The sequence below is a fragment of the Cupressus sempervirens genome, chromosome 7, assembly GCF_028749045.1.
Source record: "Cupressus sempervirens isolate cs-2001-9-10 chromosome 7, ASM2874904v1, whole genome shotgun sequence".
NCBI classification, from domain to species: Eukaryota; Viridiplantae; Streptophyta; class Pinopsida; order Cupressales; family Cupressaceae; genus Cupressus; species Cupressus sempervirens.
Window position 1 is genome coordinate 733,397,057 of NC_143124.1, and position 13,553 is coordinate 733,410,609.

Genomic DNA, 13,553 nt, shown 5'->3' on the forward strand with positions numbered 1-13,553 from the left:
AAAAGAATATAGAACTGCCTCTCTGATAATATATATCACATATATTTATATGTGTTGGACATTATTGTATTGCTTTATAGGTGCAACAACATCACTTATTTTAATATAAACCACCTCTGCTATACCGAATACAAAGATAGTATAAAATAGAATGAATCTGTTGTGCTGAGAACAAAGGAATATGGATGTACATACACTGTTAATTTCTACCTTGGTGTTTGCTATTGTTTCCCTTGCATGGCTGGAGGTTATCGTGTGCAAACTAAAACCACCACTATTTCAAGCTATGGTATATTCAGTCAAAACTAATTTCATTTTATGCAAATTGATCAGCATGTGAACCTCCACCTCAAATCCATGATCTCCTTGAAGATGATCAAGCAATGACATGGCATTTAATCACTGATTTCCTTTGCCCACAAATCTGCTTTTAACTTGGTATTTAAATTAAGCAGCTTTTGTAATAGCCAACCTGCATTCAACATGCTTCCACAATGTTCTAATCACCGCCAGTTAGCATAGAAGGAAATAGGAAGATATGCGGGTGACAGGAAGATGCAGTCCCAACTGACAGGCGACAGGAAGTAAGTATGAAATAGGTGATAGGAACATCTGCACCCTTTAGTGAACATGTTGCAATTATAATAGTTAGTAAAAGAAATCAATAATGCATTTTCCATATTTTAATCCCAAAACCTCATTAAATACGACTTATATATTTTAAACCATATGCAATGTAAAAATGGTAATAATGAGATGGAATGGAGTAGAAAGGGAATAGGAAAGTGAGTAGGAAAATACATGAAACAGATTAAAATATGGAATTAAATAGGTTATAATTGGCTCTCATCACCATGGTTAATATATGAAAGCCTACCAATGAAAAGATAGAGGACATACTAGAGGAATTAAGGGTGGAAAAAGAGGTATTGAAGGCCTCAAATAAAGGACTAATGGATTATATTGGAACTGCACCTGGAAGCACTTCCACTAGTACATTTGATCCAAATGCAGAAGAGAACAAGAACTTTCTTTTGAAGCTATAATAGGAAAGGCAATTTGGTCAAATTGGTTGATCACAAATTGGTCAAATGAAGATTCAAAGTCCCCCACTTATTGAGAATTTGGGAAATCTCCTATTAGATGCTGATAAGCCAAGGGAGGTAGTGTCTAGTCATTAAATCACATACAAAAAGCATCTGTTAGATTGATGGAGCAATTGGCATTGTTGCAAGAGGTGATCAATATGAAGACTAATGTCACCATCACCCACGAGATCCTCAAATCATGACAAGAGCCATTGTTTCATTGAAAGCAATCTTAGAGTTCATAGTAGAAAGCTCTATAAGATCTGCAAATGAGCTTAAAGATGTTTATTTATTTATTTTTAATTTTTTTGCCTTTTTTTTTCATCTCAGAGTACATGTCAAGGTCTATACAACCCTAGTAGGCAAGTTTTTTTGGCCTCCAAATTGCCTAGACTTCAAAATTAGTGTCTTTTGTATAAAAATAAGGATTTTGATGTGCTCTGAATCCAATCATTATGTCCATTTGGACTCAAAGTGCTCCAAATTTTAGAGAGCCCCCTATTTTCACAAAAAAGACCCAAAAAATGCCAAATCAAATCTGTCAAGCCCTAGTTCATCTTTTCCTTCAAACACAAACAAGCTACAATAGATCTAGGTCTGATACAATGAAGGATTTTATAAGAACGATCCACAAATCCTATGGAACACCTGCATGCAAGAACCTATCACAAAGAAGCAAAAGACAAGAGAAGGAAAGGGTTTGGCTCTGAAAATATGCAATATTATATTTATTAGACAAAAGAATAGTAAAATATACAATGAATCAATCCTTATAGAATGAGACCATAAAACCTAAAAGGAAAACCCAAAGAGGTAAACAACATTTAATAATTAACATTTAATTATTAATTGGGAAGGTATGTGTATAAAGTGAAATATTAAGTAGGGAGTAAAACCAATTTAATAAATGTAATTAAACTAATTCTTTACACTAACAGTTACAATTTCTTTTACCAAAAGAAACAAAATACATGTCTTTTGAGGATCATTTGAAGTTAGTAAAATAAATCATTTGGAAACTTAAATATGGAAAAAGCATAAAATCCTCTTTTTGATATTTAAAAAAAAACCTAAACCAAATAAAAATGAAATACATTGCCTTTATCATCATTCTCTTGTCGATTCTATTGAATTCAAAAAAATTGTTCAAGATTCACATGATAGAATGCTTATTCATATTACAACATGTCTCATACTCTTTCTCAATCCTAGAGTAGTTCTTTCACACTCCCTTCACCTATTATGTTGCTTCACACTATGTAGCATTGATAACTTACCTTATTAGGGGCTCTTTGTCATGCATATTGATACAATTTATTTACAACCATACTCTGTGAGAAACATAACTATTGACATTTAGTGAAGTTTGTTATTAGTGACAACACTTATTCAGATTCTGTGTGGCTACCGAGCTCATTGAATAGTCTACAGTGTTTTCCATGTAATTTAGTAGCCACCGAGCTCTATAGTTCCTACCAAGCATTTTAGTGGTTACTAAGGGAATTCAATTAGTGTGAAGTCCAACAGTTCAACTCGAGCATTTTAGTGGTTACCAAGCTTTGCAATTTCTATCGAGCTAGCAGTTCATGTGAATTGAAGTTAGTGTTAACCAAGCCATGTGATGATTAGTGTTTACCGAGTGCAGTCATGGTAAATGAGTAATTCAGTTTCTACCAAGTTACACAATATCTACCGAGTCACTAGTGCAGACCGAGTTCAAGACTACTCTAAGATGATTAGGATGGACCGAGCTTTTACTTCTACCAAATGCATGATGATGCTGAGTAGTGATAGTGGACGTTGTGTATGAGAACTTCACCAAGTTAGTCTTTAGAATGCGAGTGTCTTTATTTGGGTCAACTTTTTAATATCGATGTTAACTTGTATATTGGCCGACTTTGTAATTATGTAAATTGGATTGATATCTATGTAATGCATTGTATCATATCCAAAGTAGTATGGAAAAGTATGAAAGTATGAATATGTGAAAATAGAAGCATGCGAATGAGAATCAACAACAGACAAAAACTATTGTAAGGCCATATCAGCAAAGGAGCAGCAGAGTCATATCTATCACATAAAGGTGATCAATACTTCAAAGAATCTTTATCAACAAATTAGTTGTAAGTCAAAGATCTACTGTTTCATCCTAACATGTGAACCAGTCTAAATCATTTAACAAGGTAGACTTAACAGTCTTTTGTCAAATCTCTTTACCGAGTGCATACTTCATTGTGTGTTTGTAAAACCTCTAACAAGGTGGACCTAGCAATCCTAATTGCTCTTAACAAGGCACATCATCAGAAGTGATCATTGTAAACCTTAATAGGCCAACTTTATGCTACAATATTGAAGTTTTGTGGGTATCATCCCCACCCCAGTTTTACTTTCTATTTGGAAGGTTTCTGGGTTACCAAATTATTGTGTTCAAGTGTTATGAATGTTTTATGCTTTCAATTTCTTATGCATGCAATTAGATCTGATTTAATGAATTAAATGGTAATTGGATTATTGTAATTAAGATCTGAATTTGATAAAATTTTAAGGTTACTGATTCACCCCTCCCCTCTCAGTAACCTAGCTAGTCTTGAATATTTCCAACAATTGGTATCAGAGCTTTGTGGTTCTCTAGATAAAGTTTGACATCTTGAACAAAGATCAAGGATAATGGAGATATTAAGACTTGATAAGGCAATTGACAATGAAAAGCTAGATCTAGAAATGGCCATTGCACAACTCAATAAAGCTAAGGAGCAACCTTCCCAATCCCTGAAAAGAGGAAAGGAACTTGCAAATCAAATGAATGATCATCAGTACATTGAAGAAAAGATTGAAGACTTTTTCCCTTCAAACAGTTCAGATGAAGCAAATTATGCAATCAAAGAACTCATACAGAAGAATGGTTCCCTACAAGAAGAAGTAAGAAAGCTCGAAAGAGAACAAGAAATTCAGTCAGTAAGGCTATGTGAAATATTAGAACAAAGGAACAAGAAGAAAGAAGAAATGGATGGAAGGAATAATGAGATCCAAAACCAATCCTATCTTATGGATCAAATCTCCAATGCAAATGAGGAAATCATGAGACAAAGACAAATCAATGAAAGATTAAGAAATTATCTAAATTTGGAAAGACAAATCAATGAAAGAATAAGAAGTGAGCTAAGATTTGAAAAGCAAATTAGTGAAAATTTGAAAAATGACCTAAACACTAAAAAGAAAATCAATAAAAGAATATGAAATCCTAAGCAAAGATGAATAAATTGAATCAACTAAATGAGTAGAATCTCTATAGAAAAAAAGGAAAAGTATGAATTGGATACAAAGAAGAAGGTGAATCCTCCAAACAAGGTGCTCAAATGAATCAAAGACCTACTTGCAATCACTGTGGTAAGAACGTCATACATCAAATAGATGTTGGAGTAATGGTAAAAAAAAATTCAATAGTAAATGCTACAATTGCAATTAGCATGGTCACAAGGCTAATGAATATAAAGAGAAACCAAAAATTGAAGGCAAGTGTCACAGATGCAAGAAACAAGGTCACAAGGCATCAGACTACATAACCAAGTCATTCAATCCAGCATAACAAATTGTGAAAGCAATATTCAGTTGGGAGTATAACACTTGGTATAGATGTCATTACTGTGGAGAATATGAACACATTGGCATGAATTATGTTAAACATCACACAAGGAGGAGAGATACCACCATAAGATGTTTCACTTGTACAGAACTTGGTCATCTAGCCAAGAATTGCATGAATATAGGCAAAATTGAAGATGAAAAGAAAGCAAAAGTAGATAACATCAAAATGTAGATGAGACATCAATGGATTCATAAATCTACCAAGGAATCTAGGTCAAGCAATGATGGTCATGTCACTCAAGAAGTGGGTGACTCCACCATTTCCAACTAAATTCTTAAGGAAGAACTGGAATTGCATTATCAAGATCTTATCCAAAAAGTTCCAAAATTGAAAGGAAGCAAAGATCCAAATTAGTATTCAAGATACAAAAGGATCAGTGAAGATTGTTATCAGTTATCACTGAGTTACCTTCTCTAGCAAGTAAGATCAGGTCATAGACTCTATTGAGCAAGGTCAGGAGTAACAAGTCATGCATGGGTACCGAGTTATGAAGCCCTTACCGAGCGATCTGAATAGATAGTGGATGACAACATGTCGTGCATAATGATGTCATCAAAGCGACCTTCATACTGAGCATTAATGGTGAAGTTTTAACAAAAAGTAGGAAATCGAATTCATTTTCACCTATAATTCTAAGTGTTATTGCAATCAAGCGAATTGTACCCTAGAGATGGATGATGCCCTAGGTGAACTATGTGTGAATGGTGTTCTCAAACTCGAACATAAGCATCTGGAAGACAAGGGTTTAACCCATATTCCCCACTTGCCCCTGAAGTTTTCAAATCAAATGGATCAGATACATCCTAAGCCGAGTTCACAATGGTCAGCTGTGGCTTGAGAAACCAGTTTTGATCACTAAGAAGATGATTCATTGCATCACCGGCCTTCCCATGCTCTCCAAGGCCAAAACCACTAAAACCCTAGGTCAGGTGGAATTATAAAAGAAAACCCTAGCTAAGTGGGATGACAAAAGTATGAAGATCAATAGTATAATTGATGTAGAACTGAAATTTGGCATACATGTGATAGCCCACAAGATTTATAGTTCTAGCTGTCTCAATAGTGTGTCATGTCAAGCAGTAGACTTGGCATACAAAGTTGTGAAGAATAATCTATCATATGATCTTGTAGATTTGTTATTAAAGCAATTTAACAAAAATATGGAAAGTATCGGAGCTTCCAAGAACAACCCTTGCAAATTTGGTTCATTATTGACATGTTTATTTTTTAATGTTCAAAAGTTTTTCCCTTCAAAAGGCATAGTAGTATGGAGAAAGGATGTGCCAATGCTATATCAGATTAATGTGTATATTGTAGAAATGGGAGAAAATTTTGTTAGTATAATGGATAATTATTTTGATGTCATCAAAGAGAAAATGAATAACAGATTTAGGATATGCAGAAATTGGTTAAAGATTACAAAGATGATATTTATTTCATGGTAGACTGTGACAAAGTCCACATTCAGGCAGTGAAACCCAGAGTTGTATGGGTAAAACCTCTTCCCTATGAGGTGAATATAGATGAAGCAAAAGACATTATTGAAGCCTTGATAAATGAACTTGTTGATCCAAAGGCACCACACTTTGGAATGTATGATGAGGCCAAGGCAAGAATAGCGCTTGAAATCAAGCTTTCGTAGGTCGTTAACAAAGGCAAGAGGAGAATAGAAAAACTCAAAACAAGTACACCTCTTATGTTGACCAAGGGTAAGGGAGAAGATGTGCAAGAATCAGAGGATGAAGAGGAGTTAGAAAAGGAAGAAGAGCCAATGAAGAAGAAAGGCAAGGTGATCATCACCAAGCCACCCAAGCCATCCACTACAATGTTCACTAGAAGATCAAGGAAGAAAGGCAGTGAAGTTTTGTTTAGCAAACCTCCTCCCACCTTCCAAGAAAAATTGAAACAAGTAGAAGAAGGTGTAGGAATAACCAACTTCAAATCATTGAAGTATGAGACCAGGACAGAGGCTGAGAAGAAATAGGTTGAAAAATTGGTGCTAACTAAGATGAGAACATGGAAGTATTCCCCTGATTAGATAGCCTCCTAGATCTCTAATGAATTATTAGAAAAATTAAATCCAAGATGGGACTCTGCTATGCAAATAGCAAAAGATATCTATGCACAAACCTTGAGGCAGTTGCTATCAAGCATCGCAGATGCTAAGGTAAAAGAGTCCTTAAAGAAAAATGAAGACAAGATGACTCTTAGATTTAATACTTATTTAATTTTGATAAAGGATATAGAACATGTGGTCAAGAATTCCACAAGTATGTGGAAGAATGTTTATCACTTGCATAAACAAAGTGACTTCCTAGTAGAAGTCAAGGATGATGACAGTGATGATGAGGAAGAAGAAACATACACTGAGCCAACACATTTTGACAATGAAGAAGTTGAAGAAGATAAAGAGGAAGAAGCTACCGAGGAAGGCAGAGAAGATGATGAGGAGACTGATCCTATGAAGATAGTAGCCGCAATCATAGCCTCACTTCCTCACTCTCCAAGAAAACTTGCAACATCATCAAGTTCAAAGACAACTTCAGCAAGTTTGATTGTGACCACAACAGATACATCAAACGTCCAATCACTCTTCGCTCCCTCATAACTCAACACTTCATTGATAAAAGTGTCTACCACTTCATCTACTGAGCTACAACCTGCCTCTTCTGTAAGGTCCCTCCTTGCATGTACTTATTGAATATGAATTCTCTATCAAAATTTCTTTAGGAGATTGAAATGGTTATGAAGTAATGTTTATATTGTGAATGTCCTAATGAAATTGAAAACAATTGATACATCCCGGTTTTAAATGCTCAGTGAATCGAGAACTACTACATTATCTTGACTAATTAAATAGTAAAATTTCACTAACAATGATACAAGACATTTTCACCTGATGACAAGGATTTTGATTTTGATACCTTGATGATTAAGTTTTATGCTTTGGATAATTAAGTATTCTTAAATTGGTGATGTTATGATGTTTAGGTCTATGCATACCTAACGATGATTATACTAGTACTTAATTTGAATTAATAAATAAGTTATGTTATTTTGATTATTTGATTACTAATGATTAAATGTGAGTAGAAATGAATTAAATAGTTAATTAATTGAAGCTTTATGTTCTGAGTCGTGTGATTTCCCTGATAAGTTATATATATATATATATATATATATATATATATATATATGCACGAGATTTTCTTGAGCTACTGATGTGTGTAATGAGTGTGCAGGATATTTATTTGTTGGGGAATCTAATGGAGAAATGAAACTAATCCCTATGTGCTAATTGTGGAAACCTTGTTTTTCGTAACTTAATTTTATTGTGAGATGTATAAATGTATCTTTCCGTGATCAGTAAATGTTATGTTTCATAACTATGTTCTTTAGTGTCGCTTGACACTCGTGAATTTGCATATGCATTCCAGCATGCTAGTTAGGGTTATCTGTGTAACCTTTGGACCTAAGTCAGACTAAGTTAGTGACCTTTTTGCTAATTTGGCTCTTAATTGAGTTTAGTCACCCCTAATCTGGATTAGTGCTTAATCTGCATTTTTAGAGTTGTTAGAGGGTCCTAATTATTTCTTAGCTTTTGTTTGGTTCCAAATCTATTCCTAATGCTTTAAAACATGAAATATTTATACCCAAGGGGTATGGGTATGGGTTGGGGGTATTTTCCAACCCCTAAGCCCCTTTTTTTGACTTTTGAGATCACTCAAAAAGTCTATTTTTGCCTTTGTGCGAAAATTGACTATGGCTACCATGAGTTGCATCACCTCAACTCCACTTAGTGGTTAACCTTGGTATGGGTTGAGTTAGAAAATTCTAGATTTGTAGGTGGGTGGGAGAAGTTATTGCCTTTTTGGTGGTTGAGTTTGAGTCTTATTTAGAGGCCCTTCTTAGAGTAGTTTTTTTTTTGTTACCCAATCTCTACTTTTAGAGAGGAGTCTTGAAAGATTGAAGGAAGGAAGGGAAAAGCTCTACTCAAATTTGTTCATTTGCCATTACCTCTTTGTGAAGGTAGGAGTTCTTCATCTCCCTTATTCAGATTCTCATGTTTGTTTCATGCTTATGCTACTTTGTTGTTGTTTGGATGCTTGTATGTATGTTGGGTATGTTGGGAAGGATTGAAACCCATGTTCTTGAATGTTTTCTTTCATGTTTATGTTTGAATTTTGAAATTTTCTTGTATGGGTGTTTTGGTATTACTCACCCTTGGATAGGGCAGAAGTGACCAATTTTGGGAAAGGTCTTTTTAGTTGGACTCCAACAGTGTAGAGTCTCTTCTTAGGATGAGAAGAGGGAGAGAGGGTAGGGTGTTATGGGCCCCTACTTGTCAGCACAAACCACGTATGAGTTTTGGCATGTAAGAATGGAAGAACGGAAGTTCTTGAGTTATTTCCCCGATTGGGCACCTGGTTTGGTGTTGTGTCTGACATCTCCTATTGGAAAAATCCACCTTTCCCTAGTTTTGATTCATTGTGAAAACCTTGTATGAATATGCATGTTTGATTTAGTTTCTTGGTCATGCTTGTTGTCACCTGATCATATTTTGTTCCCTCCATGATCTTAGTAATGTGTTGCAGAAAAATGATATAGATCCCTTGATAAGGGACTTGAAGCAACTTTAATTTGATTGTTGAAATTTTGAGATTGAAATCCTGTGTAGATTGTATTTAAAACCTTTGTTGAAATGGCAACAAAGTCGAGTTTTCTTCTTGGTTCTTTCCCGATGGAGCCCTTGAATCAGGTGGTTTAATAAAGTGAATGAGAAACGACTGAACCACATTCGTTGATAAAATTTGAGTAATTTTCTTACTTATGATAATTCTGGTATTTTAGTTTATGCATACATTTCTTGAAATTAGATGTAATGATGCTTCACCTTCTTGCAATATTCTTATGTTTCAGACATCCTATTCTTTTGATTGAGGCTAATTATAATACATGGTGATTTATATATATTAAGTTATGCAATTTTAGTTTTAAAATATGTTAAGAAAGTTTGCATTTGGTTTAGATTTAAATTTCACAAATATACCTGAGTATGAGGAAGTTAAATAATTCTATTTGAATACTTAGGTATTACATTTTATCCTATTATCACTTTGAAAAATAAATTAAAATAAAATTGTTAGTGTGTGTGTGTGTGTGTGTTTTTTTGCCCTGTATTTTGGGCATGACATATTCTTCAGCTCCCAAGTCAGCATCATCAACAATGAGTACAGTATGTTCTACAATTTTGTGTTCTTCAAAAGTAAGTATAGTTTTGAGTACTACAATTTTAGATTCTACAGTTTTGTCTTCTACAGTTTTGGATACTTCTGTAAATACTTTAGTTTTGGATTCACTAAATATACCAGTTAGTATTCCATCTATTGGCACTATATCAATTTTCATATATAGTCCTACTATCTCTACAATTGTTTCCATTCTAGATTCAAAGGCTTTAAGTACAAGGATAGTTGAACCTAAGGCTCAACCAAGCACAATATTTTTGAGTAGAGGAAAGGAGATAGAGGAGGATATAGACCTAGATGAGGAGATTGAGATTCCCAAATGGGATTTTGATAATATCACTGTAGATCAAATGCATATAGCTGGTTAACTCCTCCAAAAGAAGGAAAAGAAAAATAAATTGAGAGAGGAGAGAGACAGAGAATATAAAATCATAGAGGATGCCAAGAATATTTTGACTGAGGTGATAGGTGTTGAAGTTGATACTTCTTAACACATTCTGTTTCAATTAGAAGAGGCAGTCCAAAGGTTTAATGAGGACTCCAGTGGTCAAGACAAATTGATTGAGAAAGTAGAAAATAAATTTGATAATAAAGTGCTTGAGCACATTGCTCAACAAATTGCCATTCAACAAGTGGAGCTTTCCTCAATTTTGACCAATCTTGAAACCTCTTGCATAAATGTAACATCATTTTTGGAAAGTTGTGTAATGTTACCGAGTTCACAAAGGAAATAAAGAGCAAATTGACAAAGATTGATGAAGATCTGAAGGTTAGTGCACAACAGTTGCAACTTGACCCTAGTTCAAGCTTTGCACATCATATGAAAATCATATTCTTGTCAGATATGCAATTAGAGTTGTTGAGAGAAGAAGCAAGGATCCGGTCTTCACTGATAGATATTCAGAGTATGATCCTTCCCATCATGGATACAATGCAGAAGCATATTGTTTATTCAACAACATTGATCCATGCCAACAACTTCTCCATTGTAGGATCACATGATAGAACTCTCTGTAGAAATGCAAATTGCTCTACATACATGCAAAGTTTTTCAAGAGAACTAGGATAAGACTCTAGCACTCATACTTAAGGTACATTCTAATTTTCTTTCCTATATTGGTGTCTCCATGTAAATAACTTTTGAATAAATCTTTGGCATTATTGTCAAAAAGGGGGAGAGACATTATGTATATATGGGGAGAGACACTTAGTATGCTATATATGGGGTGAGATAATAAAAGAGGGAGAGACACTTAATATGCCATATATAGTGAGAGATACTTGTTATACTATGTATATTGTATTGGGGAGAATCATGCAAAGGGAGAAATGTGTATATAGCAGAGAATTTGCAGATATAGTATATTGTATATACTTACAAAGACAAATTTTGAAAAATCTCAAAAATAGTATACCATACCGAGCCAGTACCACACTGTGATGTATATAAGTTTTGGCTGATAAGTGTTTTTGTCACTAATGCCAAAGGGGGAGATTGTTGACATTTAGTCAAGTTTTTTATTAGTGACAACACTTATTTGGATTCTGTATGGCTACCGAGCTCATTGAATAGTCTACAGTGTTTGCCATGTAATTCAGTAGCCACCGAGCTCTACAGTTCCTACTGAGCATTTCAGTGGTTACTAAGGGAATTCAGTTAATGTGAAGTCCAACAGTTCAACCCAAGCATTTCAATGGTTACTAAGCTTTGCAGTTTCTACCGAGCTAGCATTCACGTGAAGTGAAGTTAGTGTTAACCAAGTTATGTGATGATTAGTGTTTATCGAGTGCAGTCATGGTAAATGAGTAATTCAGTTTCTACCAAGGTACACAATATCTATCGAGTCACCAGTGCAGGTTGAGTTCAAGACTACTCTGAGATGATTAGTATGGATTGAGCTTCTACTTCTATCGAATGCATGACGATGCCAAGTAGTGATAGTGGATGTCGTGTATCAAAACTTCACCAAGTCAGTCTTCAGAACCCGAGTGTCTTCATTTGGGCTGACTTTGTAATATTGGTGTTAACTTGTATCTTGGCTGACTTTGTAATTATGTAAATTGGATTGATATATATGTAATGTATTGTATCATATCCAAAGTAGTATGGAAAGAATGGAAAAGTATGAAAGTATGAATATGTGAAAATAATGTGAAAATAGAAGCATGCGAATGATAATCAACAACAGACAAAGTGTATTGTAAGGCCATATCAACAAAGGAGCAGCATAGTCATATCTATCACATAAAGGTGATCAATACTTCAAAGAATCTCTATCAACAAATTAGTTATAAGTTAGAGATCTACTGTTTCATCCTAATAGGTGAACTAGTCTAAATCCTTTAACAAGGTAGACTTAACAATCTTTTGTCAAATCTCTTTACCAAGTGCATACTTCATCGTGTGTTTGTAAAACTTCTAACAAGGTGGACCTAGCAATCCTAATTGCTCCTAACAGGGAACATCATTAGAAGTGATCATTGTAAGCCTTAATAGGCCAACTTTATGCTACAGTATTGAAGTTTTGTGGGTATCATCCCCACCCCAGTTTTACTTTCTATTTGGAAGGTTTTTGGGTCACCAAATTATTGTGTTCGAGTGTTATGAATGTTTTATGCTTTCAGTTTCTCATGCAGGCAGTTAGATTTCATTTAATGAATTAAATAGTAATTGGATTGTTGCAATTAAGATCTGAATTTGATAAAGTTTTAAGGTTACCGATTCACCCCTCCCCTCTCAGTAACCTAGCTAGTCTTGAATATTTCCAACAATAACAACCCTTCTTATGCTTGTAAAAATGCTTGGTGGACAGGAGTGATGCTTCAATTATATCCTTCTTAAGGATCCACTTCCCTTTGCTAAGTTGTATCTTTTATCACATGACATCCTTTCTTTTAGATATTTTTTAAAGCTCAGCATGAGGATTATATCATTTTTTTTTTTAGGAGGCATACATCCTTGATTACAACCTCTTCATTGCTTGAAAGAGCATATATATTATAAATGATCTCACACTTGGGGTAAAGAGTGTGTTCTCCTTCATTAAGAATCCTCTGACTTCACAATAGGGGAGTGGTGTATTTTTGTTCTTCCCACTCTCTTAGTTATCTTTGTTTAAGATCACCTCTTGAGGTAGAAATCTTTAAGAAAAAAACCACTTTGTCCTTTCATTGTGCATCCCTTGATAAGATCTCTCTTTACACTTGTTGGAAGATATCTTTTTACAACAATACTCTTCTTGTCTTTAAAGAGCTAAACCCTCTTAGGATTGGATGTACATTTTTAGAATTATTTTGGAAATGAGGGAAAGTGAATAGGTATATTTTGTTGCAAAGAAAGAGTTAACATTGGTTACGACATTTGAGAGAACCTTGGTCTAGAGTTTGCTTTGTTTAATGGCGAGATAACTTCTACGTTCTTCCTATAAAGGTTTGAAATAGCCATTACCTACACCTTGGTAGAAAAATAAATTGTAGAGGGTTGAGATTTAGTTTGGATGTTGTCATAGTTAGTATTTTGTCATTGTAGTGCAAAATCAAGTCCATTTTTCTTCAGATATTAAGGCACAA